The following is a 15,020-nucleotide window of genomic DNA, read 5'->3' as shown; positions in this document are numbered from 1 at the left end:
AAATGAGATGATTTTTCTTTTCTCAAAGGAATGCATTTCTAATTGTGTAATTTTTGGTACTGTGACACCTGAGACAGGGCCTTATGCTGGTGGGGAGAGAGGTTGTGTCTCTCACTGAACCTGTGTAGGTGCCTGATTTTGTGACCATGTACAAGTCTAAATTTGAGAGGCTGGGCAAATGAGACTGTAAATCTACTCATTCTCTTTAAGAGTTATTGGATATGGTCTCTGTTAGCATTGCTTCAGTAATTTTGCTTTGTCTCCAGGGAAAAATGCAGGCATTCTAGATTTGGATGCTTTTGTACTGGGAAGCACAATGATTGAAATCTTACTAGCTTTAAGATGATAGCTGTCTTTCTTTAAATTGCGATCATTAAAATAAAATTACATTGCTAGCTTTTATATTCCAGTTAAGAGTTTCTATAAATAAAATAATATTCTCATTTAAAACATAGACATAATTCACATGGAGACATTATTGTCTATCCAAATATCGCAAAATGTAAACAAATTTCCACTAGAATGCCCACACAATAAAAAAGAAATTGCTTTTATTATTTTGCATACCTATAAGTAGTTAATAGTATGGTTTAATTAGGTAATTTAAAGTGGTTAACGTAATAGATGATAACAAACACTCTAGATCAAATAAAAGAGTACTTTTACATATTATAAATTATTCCAGGTCTGTCGAATGTAATTTTAGGTACGACTATATTATACAATTGATATCACTAAATGTGTAAAGTTGCATTCTTTACAAAATATGTCCGGGTAATGGACCTTATCTAGTGTATCCATCTGGGTCTATATCTATATCTATACTTTATCTATCTATATATGAGTTATACATGATATATATGAAATGACTACATACATATGTATTATATATATATATATATAATATAATATAATATAATATAAAACTATGTGCTTAGGTATCATTATTACTTACACATACAATCAAACTTGGGCCTGGTAGCCAGAGACTAGATTTGCTACAAATGAAAACTTACCTAGGCCTCAATTTCCTCATTTCTATATTAGGGTAACAGTAATTTCTTTAAACCACTTGTGATAAAGGTTGAACTGAATCAGGAATATATTTTGTGAGGCTGTTATATCACTCAATAAACATCATTTCTCTTCATTATACATTGTTAATTTCAGTGATACAAAGCTACTTTTTCATATGTTTTCTTTTATGTTTCACATTGTAATTTTGCTCAGACTACCTAAAATAGAGAATTGAAACTACAAGTTTGGCAATCAAGGTAAAATGTGTGATTTTTGTCATAAGTCATATGCGTAGTCTACGCAGTCCATCTCATGTAATCTCAGAGATACTGAACCAAGTGTTCTAGTGAAAATCTTTACTAGAGCTCTTGAGGACAGAAAACAGAAGCAACAACCAGAAACCAGCTGATGAGAATGTTACTGTGGGTGAATATGGTGGGTTGTCTAGTTCTCCTTGGGTCTTAGCAGTCAAAAATAGTTCTTGCCTTGTTAAACTGATCTTTTGGGAATTAAAAATGGATTTCACCTTCTAGCCTGACTTGAACCCAAGAAAGATCTGTTATCAATCATTTTACACATTATATGAATTTAGTTGAATATGAATATTTATTTTATCCATACCCAGGGGAACTGCATGTGAATTTTTCTTGCTTATTGTACAATAAAATACCATTTTTCTGCTGAATAAGTATCAAGCATTCACGAGCTGTTGCTGAACTATTTGAGAGGATGATGTTTCTTCATAGTGTTTATCAAGTCAATCCATGTAAGTTAGCACTTTGCAAATTCACCCTGCTAAAGCTTAAAAACATACTTTTTCAAAACACTTTTTTTCTAAAAGGGTGATTGCAAGAAAAATTTTCCTCAGTATATATTAGAACTATTTACTACTTTGTCATTTATGTTAAAATATTATCTCCAAAGAATATAGTAATCTATCCTTTCCATCTCAAGTTCTTCCGCATATAACCCTGGACTTGATTCATATCTTGACCTTCAGCCTAGCTGAAATCCCATGATTAAAATTGAATTCCTTGGAAATTTAATCATTTGCTTATACACTTGTACACATAACTATCTTGATCAAAATATAATCAATAATGCCTTATAGTTAACTAATGGTAATAATCTGCCTCTGATTTTCAGAATTGTAATAATCTAGAACATGTTCACAAGTCAGAAGCAAGTGTGAATAGCTCCTGGTAGCATTAAGAGCTGGGGCATTGTACTCTGTAGAAAGTTTGGAAATACCTGGAGAGACTCAAGTAGAGTTTGATAATTAACAATTAAGTGTAGAAGAATGACTAAGTAATAAGCTTATTTAAAAACTTGGAACATAAGGCAATACTCCTAAACATAGACATACTGACATAAAAGTAAGAGGCAGAAGAGCTATATAAAGAAGTTGGGAAAACTCTAAATGCTTAACCTTTTGACATCTTTTAATTTAGAGAATAATTTAATTTTTAATTGGAAATCAAGTTTTTATTATAAAACAAATGTCTCTAGGCCTCATTATCCTGACATTATAAATGTACATCATAAACATCTAGATTTGGATTTTACGAGTTTGATATCCACTTCCCTTCACACATACACATGCATAGACAATACCCTTCTGAGGAACTTTCATGATTTCTTTCATTTAGGACATTCCTGGAAACTTCAAGTAAGGGGACTCATCCAGTTTGATGTTTCTCTCAGCCCACTGCTCACCTGACTGCTCTGGTCTCCTCCAGGTTCCCATCTGCTGCTTCTCTTTGGTTCTAGTAGTACCACATTTGGCAATGAGCCATTTAAAGTGCTCATCCCAGCATGTTTCTCAGCCCACTGCCCCTCTTCCATAGACCACAGCTCAGCTGATACCTCATTTCAGCCACTGTTCCTGCACTGTACTTACTGCCACATCGTGGACCACTGGGTCCTGACTTCCCATTGCTTTCACTCTTCCCCAGAACACTGCTGCTCATCTTTCTTCTCAAAAGTAGGTAAAGAGGGCTTCCCTGGTGGCACAGTGGTTGAGTGTCCGCCTGCAGATGCAGGGGACACGGGTTCGTGCCCCAGTCTGGGAAGATCCCACATGTCGCGGAGCGGCTGGGCCCGTGAGCCATGGCCGCTGAGCCTGCGCGTCCGGAGCCTGTGCTCCGCAACGGGAGAGGCCACAACAGTGAGAGGCCCGCGTACCGCTTAAAAAAAAAAAAAAAAAGTAGGTAAAGAAACAAAACGCCCTTTTCTGTGGTCTGTTATAGGAACCCCTAGGGGTGCATTTGTGCTCTGAGTTATGGCAGCAACCTCTCTTTTAGTTTGTGCTTATTGTTTTCCTCCCCAGAGTTCACAGAAAACCACCACCCTGTAACTGGAATCTTACTCCCCTCCATCCTTCAGTCTTATTGCTTCATCTGACTCATGTGTGTCTGACTCTCAGCTTTATAATGGTTTCTCTCTTGGGTATAGAGAGTCTAAACAACGCATTTCACTGCAATTTGATTAGTTTTTGCTCTCATCATTACCACCCAGCTGAAATTTCTAAGCATTCTTGTGTATTACTGAGATCTAGGCACTGATAAATTATGGTGTTATTTTCTACTCAGATAATTTCTATCCCTATAAAATCAGATATTTATTATGTTTGGTGTTTAGGGTGAGGGAGACAGTGTACATAAACTAATATTTCATATATCCAAATCTCAGTTCTGAGCTTAAGGGGGCCCTAATTTATCATTTTATAATATTAGATCCACAGAAAACTTAAAAGTTATCATAAGGAAAGAAAATTGTTGGGTTTAATAATTAAAAAGTTGTCTATTCTGTAGAAATTCTCAGGGATTCTAGGTGCCAGTGTGCATTTTGATTGTCTAAGAGGAGTTTGTAAATATGCTATATTTCTCAGACTTCAACACTTGAACTGGATTTTGTTTGTTTTGTATTTATTGCACTGATTTTTTACTAAACTTTTAAAATAGTTTTAGATTTATAAAATTATTGCAAAAATAATACAAATAATTACCATATACCCTGTTCTCAATTTCTCCTACAATAACATCTTACATTATTATGTTACATTTATTATAATTAATGAACAGATATTGATACATTATTATTAACTAAAGTTCATACCTTATTCAGATTTCCTCAGTTTCCCATAATATTATTTTGATGTTCTAGGAAGGATCTCATCCAGGATATCATATTACATTTCATTATCATATCTAGTTAGGCTTCTCTTGGTTGTGACAGTCTCTAGATTTCCCTTATTTTTCACGATTTTGGTAATTTTGAGGATTACCAGTTGGATATTTTGAGGAATGTCCTTAAACTGGGATTTGTTTGATATTTTTCTCATAATTAGAATGGGTTTATGTATTTTTGGGAGGAAGACCACAGAAATATCACATATAAAGGGTACATCACTATGAATCATCACTGTTGATGATAACCTTGATTACCTGGCTTGATACAATGTTTATGAAGTTTCTTTACTGTAAAGTTATTCTTTTGTTTCCCCTTTCCATACTGTGCTTTTGGAAGAAGATCACTATATATAGCCCACATTTAAGGATTGAGGAGTTATGTTCCACACACTTAAGGATGGATTATGTCAATTATTTGGTCTTCTTCTGCACAGAAGACTGAGTTTTTCTCCCTCATTTATTTATTTATTCAATAATTTGTAAATATGAACAGAAATCATGGATACTTATTTCATACTTTGAGTTAAAATCCATTATTGCTTTACTTATTTTGTTGTTCAGACTGTTCTAACTTTTGCCATTGGGAGCTCTTTCAGTTGGCTCCAATATCCCTTTGACAACTATCCCTGTGTGTATTTTTTTCCTGCACCTTCTTACTTTCCATCATTACACAATACCACAGGCTCATATAGTATATTTCCTTCCCCAGTCCTAGAATTAGTTATTTATTCAAGGAGCCCTGAATCCTTTTATTGGAGAATGCTATTGAAACCAAGATCTGAGCATTAGGTGTGCTTGTTGCTACTGTTGTGTGGATGCTCCTAGGCCCTCTCAGTTGACAGAGCAAGATATATATGTATATATAATTATATACATGTATAATGCAAATTATATGTATGCATATATATAGCCATCTATATCTATATTTAGCTGGAAAATGAGTTCATACTGACGTAGCTAACCCTAAACTATTACCACATGGACAGTTATGGACTCTTTAACTCTCCATAAACTCTCACTCAGTGATAAACCTGGCACCCAATCCACCATCCATTTATATAATGACTGCATTCCATTATACGTGCTTAGTAGTATCAGAACTGTTAACCAATAATCCTGTGGTGAACAGTTTTATTAACTCAGGTATGTTGCTTACACGCAGTTCCTTCTGTCTTTATTGATTTAGAAATTTTTATTTATTTATTATTTTATATTTTGGTTGCAGTGGGTCACTGTTGTGGTGCATGGGCCTCTCATTATGGTGGCTTCTCTTGATGTGAAGCACAGGCTCTAGGTGCATGGGCTTCAGTAGTTGTGGCACAGGGGCTCAGCAGTTGTGGCTTGCAGGCTACAGAGTGCAGGCTCAGCAGCTGCAGTGCATGAGCTTAGCTGTTCTGCAGCATGTGGGATCTCCACAGACCAGGGCTTGAACCTGTGTCCCCTGCATTGGCAGTTGGGCTCTCAGCCACTGCACCACCAGGGAAGCCCCCTTCTGTCTTTCTTAGAGACTCCACTCATTTCCAAAATTTCTTAGGTCAGCGCCCTTTCCTCTCAACCTCCCCTTTAGTGAGATTGTTTTATATATTTGTAATACTTTTAGATTCTTTTGTCACATTCTGCATTTCATCTTGGCAACTGCAAGCTCCTAAATGACTTTTTTTTTAGAAATGTGCATACCTTAAAGTTTACTCTTTTTGTTGCAAAGTTCTGTTAGTTTTGACAAATGTTTAATATCTTACTATAGTTTACAGAAAAGTTTTACTGCCCTAAAAAATCCCCTGTTCTGGGCTTCCCTGGTGGCGCAGTGGTTGAGAATCTGCCTGCTAATGCAGGGGACACGGGTTCGAGCCCTGGTCTGGGAAGATCCCACATGCCGCGGAGCAACTGGGCCCGTGAGCCACAACTACTGAGCCTGCGCGTCTGGAGCCTGTGCTCCGCAACGGGAGAGGCCATGACAGTGAGAGGCCCGCGCACCACGATGAAGAGTGGCCCCCGCTCGCCACAACTAGAGAAAGCCGTTGTGCAGAAGCGAAGACCCAACACAGACAAAAATTAAATAAATTAAAAAAAAATTAAAAAAAAAATCCCCTGTTCTTCAATTATACCAGCCTTCATTTCTTCTACCACCTGAGCCCCTCACAATCACTGAACTGGTTACCAAGTCTACTTTTGCCTTTTCCAGAATGTCATATAATTAGAATCATATATTACATAAGTTTTTAAGATTGGCTTCTTTCACATAGCAACATGCATTTAAAATTTATCCATGTCTTCTCATAGCTTGAGAAAGCATTTCTTTTTATTGCTGAATAATATTCCATTGTATAGATATACCACAGTTTATTCACCTATTGAAAGACATCTCATATGCTTTCAGTTTTTAGTGCCTATGAATAAAAGCTACTATAAGCATTACATGTATGTTTTTATGTGGTATGTTTTTATATTTCCAATTTAGTTGGGTAAATACCTAGTAGTATGATTGCTGGGTTGGATCATAAGACTATATTTATTTTTCTTTGAAATTGCCAAACGGTCTTCCCATTGGTTGTGCCATTTTATGTTCCCACCAGTACGAATGAGAACTCCAGTTGTTCTGCAAATTTGCCAGCAGTTGGAATTGTCAGTTTTTTGGGTGGTATCTATTCTAATAAGTGTGCAGTAATATCTGATTGTTGATTTAATTTGCAAGTCCATAATGACATAGGATACTGAACATCTTTTCATGTGTTTATTTTTCATCTATATATCATGAATTTATTTTTGAGTGAAGAACATTTTCAGAGACATATTTTCTGGAGCACTATTTGGAAAATGCTGCCCTACTTCACTATGAAAATTTAGAAATATTCTTAGTATACCTTCCTACTAGACTGGGAGATCATTTAATGCTTCAAATAATAGTTACACAAAATATAGAAAATAAAAATTTTCAGTGACAAATTATTATATTATATAATTCCCTTTAATTTTGTTGATGATGTTTTTTCAGTAAATCCTGAAAAAATAATGTATTTGGAACAAATCACTTATAATAACATCATATATATAAGACATTGTCTTATGGATAACCAATCCTGAAGCTGAATATATGTTTTTATTTCTGTGGTCTTAAAATAAAACTATAAAATTTTTTAGATTTTTATTAACTGTTGGAAACACTGTCATTTATGGTCATAGTCTTTGTGTTTATACATGTTTATATATATAAGGCAAAATAACATATGTTCAATGTGAATACTTGTAAAATAATGATTATATATACATATATAATAGACAAAATATTTTAATTTATTAAAATAATTTAAACATTCTTAAAATACCTTTGTATAAGTGAGTTTTCAAATTCCTTCAACAGTGAATCATGCTGCTTATGAGAAAAGCACTAAGGAAGGCATAAATGTGAATATGCATTATAATACAATGAAATAAGTGTTATAAGAGTTTTTGAAAAGGCATAGGGAGCATAGTCTGATGAGTGAAACAAAGGAAAGTGGCTGAAAAAGGCTCAGAAAGTTTCATACTTTTTAGTTTGGTTTTCATTCTATAAAAATAAAGAATGAGATAGGGCTCCTGTTAAGAAATGTAATACCTGTGCATTTTTCAAATAGTGGTGAAATGCTACAGCACCATCTCTTACTGACAGTCATTAATGACTGTAATAAATAGAGACCTTGGTTCAAACAAACACATTATTCCAAATGACAGAAATGTAAGTATGACTAATTAATGAATTCGCTAATATTTGTTCCCTATTTATGAGAACATCGTCCTGAGTTAGAACTAATTACCTGTACATATACCTTGGAAAATAGGCCCATATCTCTAAAGCCAGGTATTTCATGTGATAGTTAATATAATGACAGCTTTTATGTTTATTTTGAAGCTCAAATACTAGTTCAAAATAATGGAACAAATCACAACATATTAATTTAAAAATTACATTGTAAGGAGGGCTTTTTCTTTTATATTTGAAATCAGGATCCAAAGAAGCTCTTCTAATTTATATATCTGCTACAATCCTTTGGAAAATTAAGCACGATACCAGAAATAGTTGACTTGGCACTTACAACTTCTACACAAAACCGAAGCCCAGGCCCAGTATTTTTGTTTTTTTGGGAGGAGAGTGACATGGCTTATTCACCATTGGAATCCTGACCTAGATGTTTTGAATCAAACCGGCTATACTTGCTTCATCAAGTGTAATGCATAGAATGTGGATTTTAAAAAAATATTTTAAAAAACTTAATAGACTGTATTTATTAGAGAAGTTTTAGGTTTACAGAAAAACCGAGCATACAGTTGTCATATACTCCCTCTTCCTCCCCCTACCGTTCCCCCTATTATTAATATATTGTGTGGTATATTTATTATGATTGATGAACCAATATTGATACATTAAGGAATGTGGATTTTAGAGTTGCACAGACCCAAAAATAAATGCAAGTTCTACAATTTATTACTTGGTAAATTGGTCCAGTTACTTATCCTATCTGAGACTTGTTGGTAAAAATGGACATAATACCAATGGACTGTTGTAAGTAGAAAATGTAATACATAAAATTAATTCATACATATAACACATTTACAAACAAATTAAGACTCAGAATTGTACATGCAAAAATCATGTCTGTTTGGGGGCTATTAATAGAATTACTAATGATAATTTTGTTCATGTATAACACTAGAACCTAGGAAAGATTTTATTCTACTTAAGTACTTTTCAGTTAATATTTTTATCATCTTCATAGGTTTTATGTTCTAGGGAAATGTTTTCCAAAGTCAGGGGAAATGTCCATCTTCATTCTATGCCACAAGGTATTTAATAGATTAATTTTAGGTCGATAAATGAAATGTATAGAATTTTAATGGATGGGCATCAATCAAAGAGAATAGTCTACAAAGTTTTAAAATTTTTCTGAACATAGTATTTTTCAATAAATATCACCTACACTAGTTTCTTAATTCTTCGATGGCAAAAGTTCTACCCTTGAACTATTTCATAGATTTTGGCAAATCCTGAGACTCTTCTTTGTCTTAAAAAGTGTCAGACAATATTGCCCATCAATCTAGTTTCATGGATCAAAACTTATCAATGTTTCTTGCCCTTAGGTTGAGCTGCCTCCTCTTTTTATACCCAAAGTTATTGTTAGTGAAAAAAAATCATAACTTTTCCTTTTCTATCTGGAGCACCAAAAAAGCAGAACTTCTCTTCTCTAACAAGCATATTATAGAACAATGGACCAAAAGCAATTCTTATGATACAGTTCAAGATATAAAGACTAAAAAGTATTTTGTGTTTATTTCTTTGTAATAAATAATCTCGTGGGAAGGGAATAGTTTAAGCTTTGCCATTTTCTTTCCTACTGAGAGTAGCCAAGTCCATATGTTCACAGATGAAAGAAACATCAATACATGATAAATGGCCAGGAAGATCCCTTGGCTTCCCTCAGCAGACTGTTGAAGGATCCCTAGAAGGGTACATGAAGAAAACGATTGTTCCATATCACTGATCTAATAAATAGCAGAAAAATGATCCTAAACTAAGTATGTAAGTCCAAACGAGGGTTCTTGTCACTCTGCTTTGTGTCCCTTCCAGTTTATTTTTTCTAGTGACAGAATTGTAAAATAACTCATTGGTAGGAATCTTGACAGAGGCTAACCACGAAAGGAAATGATTAATCCTAAATGTGTGTGATTCTGTGATGGTGTAGACCTATGCCAACAGTAGTCTATTTAAATATGACAGCATTTGCTTCGTAGTTTAATTTAGTAATGTAATTACTAAATGTGAAATGAAATTTATTCTACCTTAAGGATTAAGTCACTTAATCTAAAAATAACTTAAAACACCTCCAAAGCAATATCTGTGTAAATTTTCAAGATAGAGATAAAAATCATGAGACGTCCAATGGTGACTTTTTAAATAGGTAAGTATACTGTGCCAGGTAATGTCTAACATTCCATATATTCTTTATTTTTTAGGCAATAGTATTCCCATAAAGTAGATACACTGGTTTCTACTTCTCAGATTGGAGAGTGAATAACAGAGAGGTTAAGAAATTTGTCTAAAGTCATCCAGGAAAGAATTTAAAGTTGAATTTCAAATCTGGTTCTAAAAAGTTAAAGTCAGTCCTCTTCTCACTAAAGAATGAAGTATAATATACAACATATAAAATAAAATTAAGATATTTAATCTTAACATTTTCTTACAATGAAAGAATTTGTATCACTAGCACATTATCAATGCAAAATCAAGTTTAAAAATTGCTCAGAATATCAACTTTGGTCAAAATAGTCAAAACATGAAAACTTTATGCCTATGTATGTGTCACCTGAGTGCATATTGTCTTTCTGTCTTTAATCCATTGCATATTGATTAGGATTGAAAAAGAATGGCAACATTTGTATTGCACTTGATAGTTTACAAAAGAATACCATGTTTATTTCCATTTGGTAATCCATTGATCTTGACAGTTAAGCCATGTGTGATATGATCACCTGTGGCCTAATGTCTAGCCTCCAGCCCCACTTGCCACTCCCACTTAAGAGTTGCCTGCACTGAATTCAGAATCTGAACTACTTACAGAAAAAAACAATAGAACAATATTAGGAATTCTAGTTAAATTTGAATATTACTTAAGCAATATTGTCAAAGTAGCTATGATGAATTGTATTTGGAGGCATTTTATGAAAGCATAAACATATCCAATGAATAAAACCAATGTTGTTTTCAGTAGAGAAAAAGAGCTTAATCTGTCTAGTATTTATTAATTAATAATGTTTAGATATAATTACTATAACTATAAGTAAATTGGAAAAATATTGCTAAGATTGCCTCTGACTTTAAATAGTTGCCCTATACTCATTAAACTAAAATTAACTTTTTTCCATCAGGTCCTATAAACTGAAATTGCCATTCAATTGAGAAAGGTCGTTAGATTTCTTTTTCCTTCATATCCTCTTCTCCCCTGCCCAAACTTCCTTTTAAGAAAAAGTTCTGCTGAAAAGACTGCTCTGACAGGCAAGCTGGAGAAAGAGATATCTGCCTTCCTATGCACTTGCTCTGTTTTAGTTTCATTGCCCAAGGATGAGGAAATGTTAGAATTTTTCCAAGTTCTTCCACTTGGAATGGAAACTATACTAAACTTTCCAGTGCATCAGAAGTAGCAGAAATTATTGAAAACATATTATCTATGGAACAGACTTATTGCTTTCATAGGACTCACTACATTGTTTAGAAACAATTATTTTATGTATGTGTATTTCACAGTAGGCTGTGAACAACTTAAGAGGAGGGGCATGATCTGTTGCATATTTGTATCCTCGATATTCAGTATAGGCTTTAATATGTGTTAGATTCTTAGAAAAACATAGGGGAAACTAAATTTTGTCCCTTCCCTCAATTCTTGAGGGAGGAATGATTGGACCCTAGCACCTACAAGTAGATAAAGTAGCCTGGACAGAGTAATCTAAAATAACCATCTCTCCTCTTACACTCTTGGTAGGAATGTAATTTGATGCAGCCACTATGGAAACCAGTATGGATATCCCTTTAAAAATTAAAAATAGAACTACCATATCATCCAGCAATCCCACTCCTGGCCATATATCCAGAAAATATGAAAATCCTAATTTGAAAAGATACCCATACCTCAGTGTTCACAGCAGCAGTATTTATGATACACAAGACATGGAAGCAACTTAAATGTTCACATGGATAAAGAAGACATATTTTATATATATATATATATATATATATATATATATATATATAATGGAATATTACTCAGCCATAAAAAACAATGAAATAATGTCATTTGCAACATGGATGGATCTAGAGATTATCATACCAAGTGTAGTAAGTCAGACAGAGAAAGTCAAATATCATATAATATCAGTTATATGTGGAATCTAAAAAAACATGATATAAATAAACTTATTTACAAAACAGTAGACTCACAGACATAGAAAACAAACTTATGGTTGCCAAAGGGGAAAAGGGTGGGAGAGATAAATTCAGAATTGGGGATTAGCAGATACAAACAACTATATATAAAATAGATAAGCAACAAGGACCTACTGCATAGTGCAAGGAGCTGTATTCAATATCCTGTAATAACCTATAATGGAAAAGAACGTGAAAAAAATATATTTATATGCATAACGGAATCACTTTGTTGTACGTCGGAAACATTGTAGATCAACTATATTTAAATAAAAAATAAAAATTAAATAAAAATAAAATAGCCATCAATGTGGTATGGCTATCCCTTAAATTTACCCTACATAGGCAAATGCCAGGATGACATTAATTGAAGCTCAAGGTGAAAAAAGCTGGAGGAGATTGGTTCAAGATGGTGGATTAGAAGGATGTGCTCTCATTTCCTCTTGCAAGAGCACCAGAATCACAACTAACTGCTGAACAATCATTTACAGGAAGACACTGGAACTCACCAAAAAAGATACCTCACATGCAAAGACAAAGAAGAAGCCACAGTGAGAGAGTAGGAGGGGCACAATCACAATAAAATCAAATCACATAACTGCTGGGTGGGTGACTCACAAACCGGAGAACACTTACACCACAGAAGTCTACCCACTGGAGTGAAGGATCTGAGCCCCAAGTCAGGCTTCCTAACCTGGGGATCCAGCAACAAGATGAGGAATTCCTAGAGAATCAGACTTTGTAGGTTAGCGGGATTTGATTGCAGGACTTCTACAGGACTGAGGGAAACAGAGACTCCACTCTTGGAGGGCACACACAAAGTAGTGTGTGCATTGGGACCCAAGGGGAGGAGCAGTGACCCCAGAGGAGACTGAACCAGACCTACCTGATAGTGTTGGAGGATCTCCTACAGAGGCATGGGGTGGCTGTGTCTCACCGTGAGGACAAGGACACTGGCAGCAGAAGATCTTGGAAGTACTCCTTGGCATGAGCCCTCCCAGAGTCCACCATTAGCTCCAGCAGAGCCTGGGTAGGCTCCAGTGTTGGGTCACCTCAGGCCAAACACCCAACAGGGAGGGAACCCAGGCCCACCCATTAGCAGTCAAGTGGATTAAAGTTTTACTGAGCTCTGCCCACCAGAGCAACAGCCAGCTCTACCCACCACCAGTCCCTCCCATCAGGAAACTTGCACAAGCCTCTTAGATAGCCTCATCCACCAGAGGGAATACAGCAGAAGCAAGAAGAACTACAATCCTGCAGCCTGTGGAAAAAAACCACATTCACAGAAAGATAGACAAGATGAAAAGGCAGAGGACTATGTACTAGTTGAAGGAACAAGATAAAATCTCAGAAAAACAACTAAATGAAGTGGAGATAGGCAACCTTCAAGAAAAAGAATTCAGAATAATGATAGTGAAGATGATCCAGGACCTCGGAAAAAGAATGGAGGCAAAGATCGAGAAGATGCAAGAAATATTTAACAAAGACCTAAAAGAATTAAAGAACAAACAAAAAGAGATGAATAATACAAAAACTGAAATGAAAAATACACTAGAAGAAAGCAATAGCAGAATAACTGAGGCAGAAGAACGGATAAGTGACCTAGAAGACAGAATGGTGGAATTCACAGCTGCAGAACAGAATAAAGAAAAAAGAATGAAAAGAAATAAAGACAGCCAAAGAGACTTCTGGGACAACATTAAACACAACAACATTGGCATCATAGGGGTCCCAGAAGGAGAAGAGAGAGAGAAAGAACCCGAGAAAATATCTGAAGAGATTATAGTTGAAAACTTCCCTAATATGGGAAAGGAAATAGCCAACGAAGTCCAGGAAGTGCAAAGAGTCCCATACAGGATAAACCCAAGGAGAAACAGGCCGAGAAATATAGTAATCATATTGGCAAAAATTAAAGACAAAGAAAAATTATAGAAAGCAGCAAGGGAAAAATGACAAATAACATACAAGGGAACTCCCATAAGGTTAACAGCTTATTTCTCAGCAGAAACTCTACAAGCCAGAAGGGAGTGACATGACATAATTAAAGTGATGAAAGGGGAGAACCCACAACGAAGATTACTCTACCCAGCAAGGATCTCATTCAGATTTGATGGAGAAATCAAAAGCTTTACAGACAAGTAAAAGCTAAGAGGATTCAGCACCACCAAACCAGCTCTACAACAAAAGCTAAAGGAACTTCTCTAAGTGAGAAACACAAGAGAAGAAAAGGACCTCCAGAAACACACCCCAAACAATTAAGTAAATGTTAACAGGAACATAAATATCGATAATTACCTTAAATGTGAATGGATTAAATGCTCCAACCAAAAGACACAGGCTCGTTGAATGGATACAAAAACAAGACCCATATAGGTGCTGTCTACAAGTGATCCACTTCAGACCTACGGACACATACAGACTGAAAGTGAGGGGATGGAAAAAGATATTCCATGCAAATGAAAATCAAAAGAAAGTTGGAGTAACAATACTCATATCAGATAAAATAGACTTCAAAATAAAGAGTTACAGGAGACAAGGAAGGACACTACATAATGATCAAGGGATCAGTCCAAAGAGAAGATATAACAATTATAGTATATATGCACCCATCATAGGAGCACCTCAATACATAAGACAACTGCTAACAGCTATAAAATAGGAAATTGACAGTAACACAATAAAAGTGAGGGACTTTGACACCTCAGTTACACCAATGGACAGATCATCCAAACAGAAAATTAATAAAGAAACACAAGCTTTAAATGACACAATAGACCAGATAAATTTAATTGATATTTATAGGACATGCCATCCCAAAACAGCAGATTACACTTTCTTCTCAAGTGTGCACAGAACCTTCTCCA

This window comes from Stenella coeruleoalba (assembly GCF_951394435.1).
Source record: "Stenella coeruleoalba genome assembly, chromosome: 5".
NCBI classification, from domain to species: domain Eukaryota; kingdom Metazoa; phylum Chordata; class Mammalia; order Artiodactyla; family Delphinidae; genus Stenella; species Stenella coeruleoalba.
Note: the sequence above shows the minus strand (reverse complement) of the source record.